The sequence below is a fragment of the Corylus avellana genome, chromosome ca2 (genome assembly GCF_901000735.1).
Source record: "Corylus avellana chromosome ca2, CavTom2PMs-1.0".
In the NCBI taxonomy this organism is placed as follows: domain Eukaryota; kingdom Viridiplantae; phylum Streptophyta; class Magnoliopsida; order Fagales; family Betulaceae; genus Corylus; species Corylus avellana.
Genome location: NC_081542.1, coordinates 20766698 through 20778239, shown reverse-complemented (window position 1 = coordinate 20778239; position 11542 = coordinate 20766698). Strand labels below are relative to the sequence as shown.

The following is an 11542-nucleotide window of genomic DNA, read 5'->3' as shown; positions in this document are numbered from 1 at the left end:
ACAAAGAGAGGTAGATTAATTCCGCTGAACATCTGAAATTGGTGTTCACCCCTAACAATATTATTTATAGATTATTTTGATTCAGTTAGAGTCTTAATTATCTTTAATTTTAACAGAAATAATAAGAAGAGAAAGTATGGGATTTTCTTTTTCTTTTCTTCCCAATAGATTTAAGGACTTTTGTTGGATTTAAGTTATACTAAGTGATTTTAAAGTGAAGATTGAGATTTAGGACCACATTTTTTTTATAAAAATTTATACAAAATTCTACTACCATCCATACTGCAATTGCCTTAGCTAGCTACTGTTGGATCAATAATAAAAGCCAAAGTTGTACACACAGTTGTCAATACATTTCCCTCATAGTCTCTGCCTATAAAACCTACACGCATCTTATTTTCCACTACTTTGTTAGGGAGATAAATGGTTATAAAGTTTTTACCTTAAGTACATTAATATACATATTTGAACACCACATTAAATTGACCTGTATCCAGGATTTTCTCCCCAAAATATCCCTTTGTGGATAGTATTTTTTTTCTTAAGAATTCTAGCCATGGCGACTGGTGAGTCATGATTATGAATTAATCTTAAGTAGGTACTCGATCTTGTTTCGCCAACAAATTCAAATTAACCTAAAACCCAATCCATCCTGATTTTTTGACATCATTCTCTATGCACCAGACTACATTTGAGTCGTTCTGTACCCCCCTGCCCCGCAAGAATTTGAGCATCATTAAATTTATTGCCCTACATAGTGACTTGGGTAATTGAAACAAACTCAAGCTGCAAGTAGTGATTGCTTGGATAACTGTCTTAATAAGAATATCTCATTTCTAGCTTGTGCCATGAAATTTTCCTTCCATCCATTGAGCCTGCTTCCTACTCTTTCTTTCATAGTATATACCATTGAAAGCTATATTTTTCGACTTACCAACTAGATCAGGTAATCTGAAATACTTCTCTTGACTGTTTGTGTAAAGTACATGTGCGAGCTAGGGATATAACATGTTCTCTAACCTCCCTCCTTGTATTTCAGCATAAAAAAATTTGATTGATCTTCTGCCCTAATTTTTTTCATACACTTCCAACAGACATTGTATTCTATTCTATTCTGCCAACAAATTTGCTTTGCAGAACAACAAATTATCATCTAAAAAAATAAATGGCTCATCTTTATCGCAATAATATATATATTTTTGTAAGTTATCGCAATAATATTTTAACAACACAAGCAACAAGCAAAAGAAAAAAGCTCCCCCACGAAACCCTAAAAGATCTCTTCTCACTCCTTCTAAACGCCCCTTTCCCTACCGCCAGAGGGAGAGGAGGAGGGCAAACCTTCTGGTTTGCCCACCTCCTCACCTTTTAATCTACTTCCTTCAGCTTTTGTTTTGCTAGTATTATCTCTTTATGAGAAATCTCTCTTCTCTCTAGAGTTCTCTCTAAATTTATTCAAGATCCTCAACAAAAAACAGCAGTCCCAGCTCCCCTCCCTTCGCCGGCCACGTCACCCTGCTTGCCTGTTGTCTTCTCCGTCGCAGTGTCGGCCGGATATGCAAAGGCTTGAAGATTGGATTTTTTAAAATCTGATCTTCCATTCTCTGCCATGCCCAGACTACAACGCGCCATGCCACCGTTTTTATTGGCGTCCCTACTCCCGGAGCCACCTTCCACCTCTCCCCCAGACAGCCACGCACCGGCGCGTGCCCCTCATGCGTTCGCGCGTGGATCTAGCTCGCCGGCGGGTGCGCCTCATGCTCTGGGCAGGTCCCGCCCCTTCACCGCAACTACTGTTTTTTGAGTTCGTCATGCTATTTTATGTGTTTTTCTTGTGTTGTTGCTTTAAGATCTACCTGATCTAGTCGGGCTTCAAACTCTTTGTCTATGTAGATGATGTTTTTTTCTCTTTTCTGGTCTCTTTGAATCGGTTGTGAAGGAGGGTTTTTTTCCTTTTTCCTTTGGTTCTTTGCTTCTTGATCTTCACGACTTTCTTAGAAGCTTGTTTAGATTCAAGTTATCAGGGGTATTTTTACCTTAGATGGTTGTACCCATCAAAATGCGCTGCGGTCTTCAAAGGCTACATTCACAAGTGACCCTCACCTTTCAATTCTTTGAGTTGTTAGGAGTCTATCTCAATCGGGTATTTTTCTAAGCTTGTATTTGCTTTCTGTCTTTCTTGTTGTAATTTCTTTTAGCTTGAATGGAAGTCAGATTGTAATAAAAAATAAAAAATAAAAAAATAAAAAAATAAAAAAAAAAGCAAAAGAAATATCATATAGAGGTAGTTTACCCCAACATTCAAGTCCCTCGCTTCCCTTTTCATGACCAAACATTTTCTTTGAAAGTTGGGAAAATGTTTGGAATATTAATGGGTTTGGTCTGCATGAATTTGTAATTTGCCATTGAAATTTTAGTGACCAAATTCATAGGAATTTTGAGACATCTAAATTTTTTAATGAACATTGTAGTCAAAAATATAAAATAAAAAAAATAAAAAAATAACCTTTTAGAAAATATATACTACATATAGATGTGGTGCAAAATTTAATTAATGGATCGAGGTTCCTTAATCATTGGCTGACATATCTACTTAACAGAAATATCATTGAGTTGTTGGGCGTTTGTGGCAGACTAATTCGTTCTAGAACGGAAAATGAAGAATTATTCCGGGCGGTCTACAAGCTTTGATATTCGGCTGTCTAATCAATTCACGTGCCTAAACCCTTCCGGTGACGCAAGAAGAAATAAATCTGCCAATCCGCTAAGGGTGGGAAATGGAGACGGAATGAAAAAACTAGAACAAGGAGGGCATTCCTCGAAGCCAAGCATCCCGAAAAGCCCCCAGCTAGAGAAACCAAGAAGGAATATTAACCAGCACCCAGATATTGCTCATGATCAGAAAAGTGAACGCCCAAACCCCCAGAAAGAGAAACCAAGAAGGAATAATAACCAGCACCCAGATATTGCTTATGATCAAAAAAGTGAACGCCCTGCCACAGGTTGTTTTTTTTTTTTTTTCTCTTTCAAATCATCAGATATATATATATATATATAAGCTGCTGCATGTTGAACACTCTCTGGCGCCATTCGTGATGTTGGGAACTAATTATACTTATTAGCTCTAGGTGGGCAAACAAACTCATCTAATTTGAAAAGGGGCAACTCAATAAGCAAATCAGGTTCAAGCGATGGCAAAGGTTTTTCCAGATTAAAACGTCCAATCCGTGTGTGCATTTTTGTTGGGAAAATTGATAATTAATTGGCAACCAATTTCCCACCAGCCCTTTATGCGAAAGACAAGTTTGGAAAGAAAACACACGATCGAGAACATACACCAATCACACACGTACACAAAGTTTACGTGGTTCGGCAATATGCCTACGTCCACGGGGCGTGATCCGGTCTCCTTCTTTACTATTGGGAAATATTGAGTACAATGGTACAAGCCTGAACCGCTCAAGTTTAATATCCCAAACCCAAGCCTTTTACCCCTTGTACACCCCACTCAACTGTCCCTCTCAAATACCCAGTAAAGAAAAACTCTCTACACTTTGTAAATGTCACAAAGTGCTCTCACCAATTTGAATTTTCGGATCCCCGCTTAATCAAGGATTGCATGTCCTTTTATAGAGGCTTAATCACGAAAAATAGGAGAACAGTTTTAATCCAATTGCTGATGGGAAAACGAAACCATCATGAATACAAAGTCTTTTCATGATGAAGATAAGCATTGCAACCCACATGTTTATCCACACACGTTTTCTCCAAAAAATCCAATTCCAGTTGTTCTTGGACTCCTTTTAAAATTAACCTTATCCTCTTATAGATAAATAGAACTTGAGCCCACCAACTTGAATATTGATATTTTCCAGCAATTATCTTGTTGACAATTTGAGCCATTATCAACAATCTCCACCTTGGCGAAAATTTGGCAACCTCCACCTGAGACCTCAGGTCCGCATCTTGACCAATGCCCATCCCCACGCCCTGAGATGTCGTACAAAACACTGTCTACACCAACAGTAATAATTCTACAAGAATTATCATGCTCCACCATAAAGAGCACATGCACTTAGAATTAAACCATTCCAAGAATTTTCATTTTCGGCACATGTCGAAAAAATCCTGCTGAAAAATATGGTGCAACTTCCATGTTTGGTTCCCCCGGAAGTTCATCAGCCATCGACACCCTTTTCCACCACATACCCACATCAAAAAACCAAACCAATGTCTCGTATGCAAATGTGGACCCGCTAATAGAACACATCCATTATCCTGACATTTTTAGCGGTCATGCCAGAGGATGTACATGCCCTTATCAAAGAACATCATCATCTCTCTCTGTAACGAGAGAAACAATATTAGCGTTTTTGGAGCACTCTGCCGAACCTGCTCCTCTTTTTGGGCAATTTCTTTTAAGGTGTCCAGATTTCCCGCAACCCTAGCATACAAGATTTCTCTTCATAGGGTTCTTTTTCTTCCAGTTTGCAACTACCAACGCCGAGTTCTCAGGCGTAGAATTCTGTCCACCACTCAGCCTTCTTTCCTCTGACAAAAGTTTGCTGGTAACTTCTGAGAAGAAAATCTTCTCCTTCCCATGAATCAAAATTGGCTTCATATGTTCATAGGAAGACGGAAGAGACAAGATAAGCCTCAAGGCCTTATCTTCATCGTCCATTTTAACTCCTAGAGCTTCGAGTTCAGAGACGATTCCATTGAGAACACTCAAATGGTCTGAAATAGTCGCACCCTCAGCCATTCGCAGTGTATGAAACTGCTCCTTCAGGTACACCCGGTTAGAGATTCCCTTCGTCTGATACATCTCCTCAAGCTTCTCCCAAAGCTCCTTTGCCGTTGACGTCCCTTGCACATTAGCAAGAACGTTCTTAGCCAGACACAACCGAATGGAACTCGCAGCCCTCAGATCCAAATCTTCCCAATCCACGTCGCTAGTACCTGATTTTCCGGCACCATCACTGGAACTAGAGGCGGGTATACCTTTCAACGTTTTGTGTAGCCCAGATTGGATTAGGATGTCCTTGACTTGTATTTGCCACAAGCCAAAGTTCATTCTCCCATCAAACCTTTCAATCCCAAACTTCAAGGACTGCATTTCTTCTTAACGAGTAGAAATCCGCAACCAAGCTCTGATACCAATTGTTGGGAAAATTGATAATTAATTGGTTACCAATTTCCCACCAGCCCTTTATGCGAAAGACAAGTTTGGAAAAAAAACACACGAGAACACACACCAATCACACACATACACAAATAGTTTACGTGGTTCGGCAATATGCCTACGTCCACGGGGCGTGATCCGGTCTCCTTCTTTACTATTGAGAAATATTGAGTATAATAGTACAAGCCTGAATCGCTCAAGTTTAATATCCCAAACCCAAGCCCTTAACCCCTTGTACACCTCACTCAACTGTCCATCTCAAATACCCAGTAAAGAAAAGTCACAAAGTGTTCTCACCAATTTGGATTTTCCGGATCCCCCACTTAACCAAGGATTGCATGTCCTTTTATAGTGGCTAATCACGAAAAATAGGAGAACAATTTTTAATCCAATTGCTGATGGGAAAACGAAACCATCATGAATACAAAGTCTTTTCATGATGAAGATAAGCATTGCAACCCACATGTTTATCCACACACGTTTTCTCCAAAAAATCCAATTCCAGTTGTTCTTGGACTCCTTTTAAAATTAACCTTATCCTCTTATAGATAAATAGAACTTGAGCCCACCAACTTGAATATTGATATTTTCCAGCAATTATCTTGTTGACAATTTGAGCCATTATCAACAATTTTTGCATGTATCATCATCTGGTTAGTAAATTCTTATGTTAAGTCGCCGTTGGAGACTCGGTATGCACAAATGCAATGTCAGATCGAGACCCTTACTAGCACTATCAACCATTTGCAGCAAGGGATACATCCTACTGATCATGAGGAATATCAGACTTGGATGAACTATGAAGGATTTGCTATGTGAAAATATTTGGTGCACGACTGTTTTATAACCAAACAGTTCTGATCCTGTTTATTTTAGTTTAATTCTACGCAATAAATAGGTTTTTAATGTCTTATCTTTATTAATAATACATTTCATTTTTTTGTTTTTTTTGACCTTTATATATTGGTCTCACATTCTCTCTTGCATGGTACTATATATATCCTTCCATCTATTCGCCACAATAGAAAGCACGTTTATATGTTGGGACTAGACTCATATTTTGTTGTACGTGACGTGAATATGAAAGTTTAAAACTATCTATATCTTTTTCTACTTTAATTAAATATTCTTTTTTAGTCTTTTTTAATTCTTTCTTTGTTCTTAGTAGATGAGAGAAAGAAGGGACATGAATATGTAAGCTTAAAAAACTAAATAGCTTTTACTTTTTGGCTCTTAATATTTTGGAGAGCTTGTTTAGCAAAATTTAAATTTGAATTAAAGTAGAATTTCTAAATTGTCATTTAATTGGTGAATTTTTTTCTTCTTTTTCTTTTTTTTTTTTTCTTTGCTGTGAAAATTTCAACATTTCATTCAAATTATAACAACATAACTTTCTCAACACTTCTTATATCATGAATAAAATTGAGTAAAATTCAATCCAAATTTCGTTTAAGAATTGCTCAATTACCATCTTATGTGATCGAACAGCCATGTTTTCCCCTAAAGAAAAAAAGAAAAAAAAAAAAAAAAACAGCCATGTTTGTTTACCTTTCGATGTGCTGCACATTCCCTGATCGATCGGAGACCTATAAGTTACATTTTTGCATGCTCGATTAATTGCTCATATCAACTCCAAGATTGTTCTTCCATATATCATCTCCCTCCAACATTATATTCAAGATACCAAGCATCCACATAAATTAAGACCCCATCTCCTTCTTGGTTGTCAACAGACTTACAAGATTCGAATAATAAATGTAAAAAGCATTTTTTATGCAAACAATCCAAAATATATTTTTTTTAAATGGTATAATATTTTCCATAAATTTTCTGAAATATAATGAGAAAGAAAAAAGTGTTCAAATACAATGTAAAAATCAAGCTTCCTACCGCTTCTTGATTTTCATGATCAGTGACCACGAAGGCATAAACTAAAACTATGTTCTTATATACAAAATAGTGAATTAGAGCTGCCATTGTGTCAAATACTTGGCATTTCCAAACCTTGCTTCATTCCACCACATCCAGTGTCAGCAAAACTATTGCACATATGCGAATAGATAAATTAATAATCACACGCAAAAAATCCTCAACCATGACTATAACATTTGCCTCTTCTATTCCAAAATTTCTTTACCCTTCTTAACTTTTTTTTTTCTTCTACTCCAAGCATCAACAACAGCATGACCATACTATCTTAATCATCTAGCCAGCTCTTAGCAAATAGGTCTCCAATGAAATTAAAATTAAGCAAAAACATAGAGCTAACAAAAAATTACAACTTAATTGTACTTCAACTCACCGAGATGAAGAGGAAGAGTGGATACTTGCTACTTTTCTCCCTTGCTTTTGCTTCAGCATCACAAAATGCTGCATCTAGCTTCTTATTTCCATTGGGGGTACTGGACCAAGCATCATATTTAATGCTCTTATGAACATCATCTTCACTGTAAGACTTGATGATGTAGAACTTTGCATCTTCATAATTAGTTTTGAAATCTTGAAGATTGTATTGATCTTTGCAGATTGAGAACCCCAAATTTCCCTTCAAATTGTCCACTCATGTTGTATTTGTCTCTCCACTTATTTATATCGTTCATATTCCATATTCTTGTTGGGGTTATCCCACATCGATTATGAAAGGGGTTGGTGGTCACTTTATAAGTGTGACGAAAAGTTTCACCTCTTGAGCTAGTTTTTGGGGTTGAGAGAAGCCCAAGATCACCTAACAATGGTATCAAAGCCTAGGTTTACCAACAAGTCTTGGCCCAACAGTCCACAGGAGAAATGATTTGTAGCTGCTCCGACTCAGGGCCCGATGTGTGAGGGGAAGATTGTTGGGGTTATCCCACATCGATTGTGGAAGGGGCTGATGGACATTTTATAAATATGACGGAAAGTCTTACCTCTTGAGCTAGCTTTTGAGGTTGAGATAGGCTCAAAACCACCTAACAATTCTCCCATTTGATCTCTATAGTTGATTTGACCATTATGGAGAACAATTACTCAGATTGGCAGAGCAGTAATGCAATACACACACAAATGCCATGAAACTTCAAAATTACTATGAATTTTTAATGAAAGTTGCTTCATAAGTACTCCTTAACTTGTTCAATTTTCTGATTGGTGTTGTATGAGGAATAGAATTTGAAACTTTACTATGCATAACAAGGAACAGCTTCTGCATAACAAGGCACACACTGTGTATATACAAAACCGGCGATAGTTCCATTTTGGAACATCCCCAACAAATGTTGCATCCCATGAATAACAAGGCATATATAGCTTCTGCCGTACATGAATTTAGTTTTTATCTTTATCATGTGGAGTTCTGACTTGAGTTAAGTTAGTCCTGGTTAGTTTAATTATTGTTTTATTTATACTTCGTGTGGCATAATTTAGTGATTATGTATAAAGAGTAAGGTTTAAGTTTTATAATGACTTCATGTAATGTAAAGAAGTTTATGATGTCTAATAAAGAAAAAGAAATTATTACCAAGTGTTTAATAATCACTTCTTCCCAAGACTCGTTCAGAAAATCAAAGCTCGTAAATTTATGGACCTGGCGCAAGATGATTTGATGGAGGGCGTGTATGCTGCCAAAATTACCCAGCTGGCTAAAATGTGACCTATGATTTATCCTAAGTCGTTAAATAGGACACTCTCTACACATCATGTTTTGGAATCAACTAGAAGAAAAAAAATGCAAGTGGAGCATCAATTGATCGATCAAGTCATCAATCGTTCGATGGGTGTTGCGAGCATCATAGATAGGGAAACGGATCCTTTTCATTGATAGGTAAACGGAGAGGATCCGGTTAATCCGAGTAATTCAAATACGAGAGGTAAAATTGTCCCAATAAATAAATAGAATCCTTCTCCAATCGGTAGAAAGGGCATTAAATACACCATTTGTCATTAAAGGTTGGGACTAGGAAAAATGACAAGGGCATTAAATACACCATGTGGCCACGAAAAGATAGGTAAGATTAAGTACACCACACTTGGAGCGAAACAAGGGGATTTCATGCAAAACGTTCGTGCCGACAAAAAATAGGTCGAATTCAAGGCACCTACTCTACAAATCTTCACAATAACTTGAATTATATCAAGCAATCTTCAGCATTTAGTTAAAATCAGGATGATCGATTTGAGGCGATGATGCAGGCAATATAGCATAAAAAGCTTTATTATTTATTTATTTATTTATTTTTATTATTTTTTTTTCACATTTTGCAACGATCGAGATTACTCCATTCTCTCATGATCATCGTGACTCAAATGATAAATCAGTCTCTGAACAATATGATCTGCCAATCAACAACACAAAATATCTTCTCCATATATATATATATATATATATATATATATATATAGGTATTTGTTTATCTCATATACTCTTGTCATTTCTTCTTCGTTGTGTCCATCATGACCATCACCATCCTCTATGTTAAATTGCCAGAATAGTCCAAGTTCAGTTGAATACGATGCTGATGCACAAACAACTCCCAAGGATAAGGAGGGAAGTGTTAACCAAAATCCAAGGATGACATCAGAAGACCAATTCAAAGCATAGATAACCTTTGTATAGTCAAACAACACAAGTCCATTGAAACAAAAAAAAAAGAAAAAAAAAAAAGAAAAAAAAAAAAAGATATGGATTTTTGGGTTGCACTTATTTTTGAAGCTAGTTATGGAAGAACTTCTCCAACAGATCTTTTTTGGGGGGTAAAGTTGCATGTTTTGTCCAAGGATTTTTGTTGTTAGAGAATTGCAGCTGATAGAAATTTAATTTTTCTTTAGGGCCCAAAAGTATAAAAAGAAAGGCATTTTTAAGATAATTTTTTTAGTTAAGGCAATAAACAAATAACACCGCAAAAAGAGATCTCGGCCTATGAATTCTACATATTTAATGGTAGTTTTGCAAAATGAGAGGATGGAAAATAATAAGTTCTCTATTCCATAATGCCGCATGTGCCATTATGTCAAGTCTTCTTTATTGGGGGATTTTGAAATGGAAAGGATCCTTTTCCTCTTCATTGTGTCCATCATCTATGTTAAATTGTCTGATTAATCCAAGTACACTAATTATAATTAGTAAAATAAACACAATATTTCAATTTGAAGCATTCAAGATACTCAGCAAATTCCAAGTTTACATTATCAAAGCTCAGTCGCATTAGATATGACTATGAGTTAATTAATTGAATTTCTGATAAATCTCATTTTTCAGTCATTTCTGTATAGTAAAAAGGAATATTCACTGTTGAATTTATGTGGAATTCACGTGAGTTTAGAAATTCAATGGTAAATTTATTAAATTTATAAAAAGAGATAGTTGAAAGATCCCTCGGGTAACAACCATCTTAAGGAAAAAAAACAAAATTGAAAAGCCAGCTCATCCATCGGTGCCATTGACTTTGTGACAATGATGGTCTTTGTTATACAAATAGATGGTTTTTGTCATAAATCCTCAAGAGCCTGACAGAAACTGCATTTGCACTCCTTCAGGTTGGATTGATTTGTTGAGGAAGAGTATACCAGAGTATCTTCTCTACACAGGTATTTGTTTGTCTCATACTCTTGTCATCTCTTCTTCATTGTGTCCATATCATCACCATTATCTCTCTTAAATTGTCTGATTAATCCAAACACACCAATTATAATATATCATGAATTTGAAGCATTCAAGATACCGAGTGAGTTCCTAGCTTAAATTATTACAAAATTGCATTCGCATTAGATATGACTTGAATTAATTACTTGAAATTGCATTCATTTCTGATAAATATAATTACTAATCAAACTCCTTTTGGAAACCGTGAAAAAAAAAAACAAAAAACAAAAAACAAAAGAAGATGTGGATTTTTGGGTTGCAACTATTTTATTCTGGGAGCTGCTAGTTATGGAATAAGGTCCCCGACAGTTTTCGTTTATCCACTAAACTAGTTGACACCCATACGATTCACCGCTACGAGATTCTAGGCTTCTAGCTATGATGCACCAAAAAATAAATAAATTCATTTGAGCAAGAAAAACTTTTGGGTAGGCCGGAGCCCAACCCAAAGTTATTTTGGGCTCATTTTAGATATATATGGCCCATTGTAAAGGGCTAGTAATTAGCCCAGCCTAAAAATTTACAGAGTGCGAGCCGCGCTGTGAACCCGCCCATTCCTCAAAGACTCAAAGTCCAATACACTTCAATCTATTCCCGTGGATCCACGTCACGCTCGCACCGAAATGTACGGTGAGCAGGAGATCTCTCGCTGCCCATTGCACTGGAATGGAGCAAACGTCAAGGACCCCATAGACTCTGTACACGTGTACTTTGTCAGGTCCCACGAAGTCCACTTCCACTTC

At 36.6% G+C, this 11542-nt stretch overlaps 1 long non-coding RNA gene across 1 annotated transcript in view; it reads left to right on the top strand.

Moving 5' to 3' along the window:
- LOC132168676 (uncharacterized) overlaps positions 1–2743 on the top strand; it is a 21741-nt gene extending 18998 nt beyond the window's left edge. The window contains exon 3 of the long non-coding RNA XR_009438910.1: positions 2634–2743. This is a non-coding gene — a long non-coding RNA (uncharacterized LOC132168676). The remainder of the gene's footprint in view (positions 1–2633) is intronic.
- The last annotated feature ends 8799 nt before the right edge of the window (positions 2744–11542 follow it).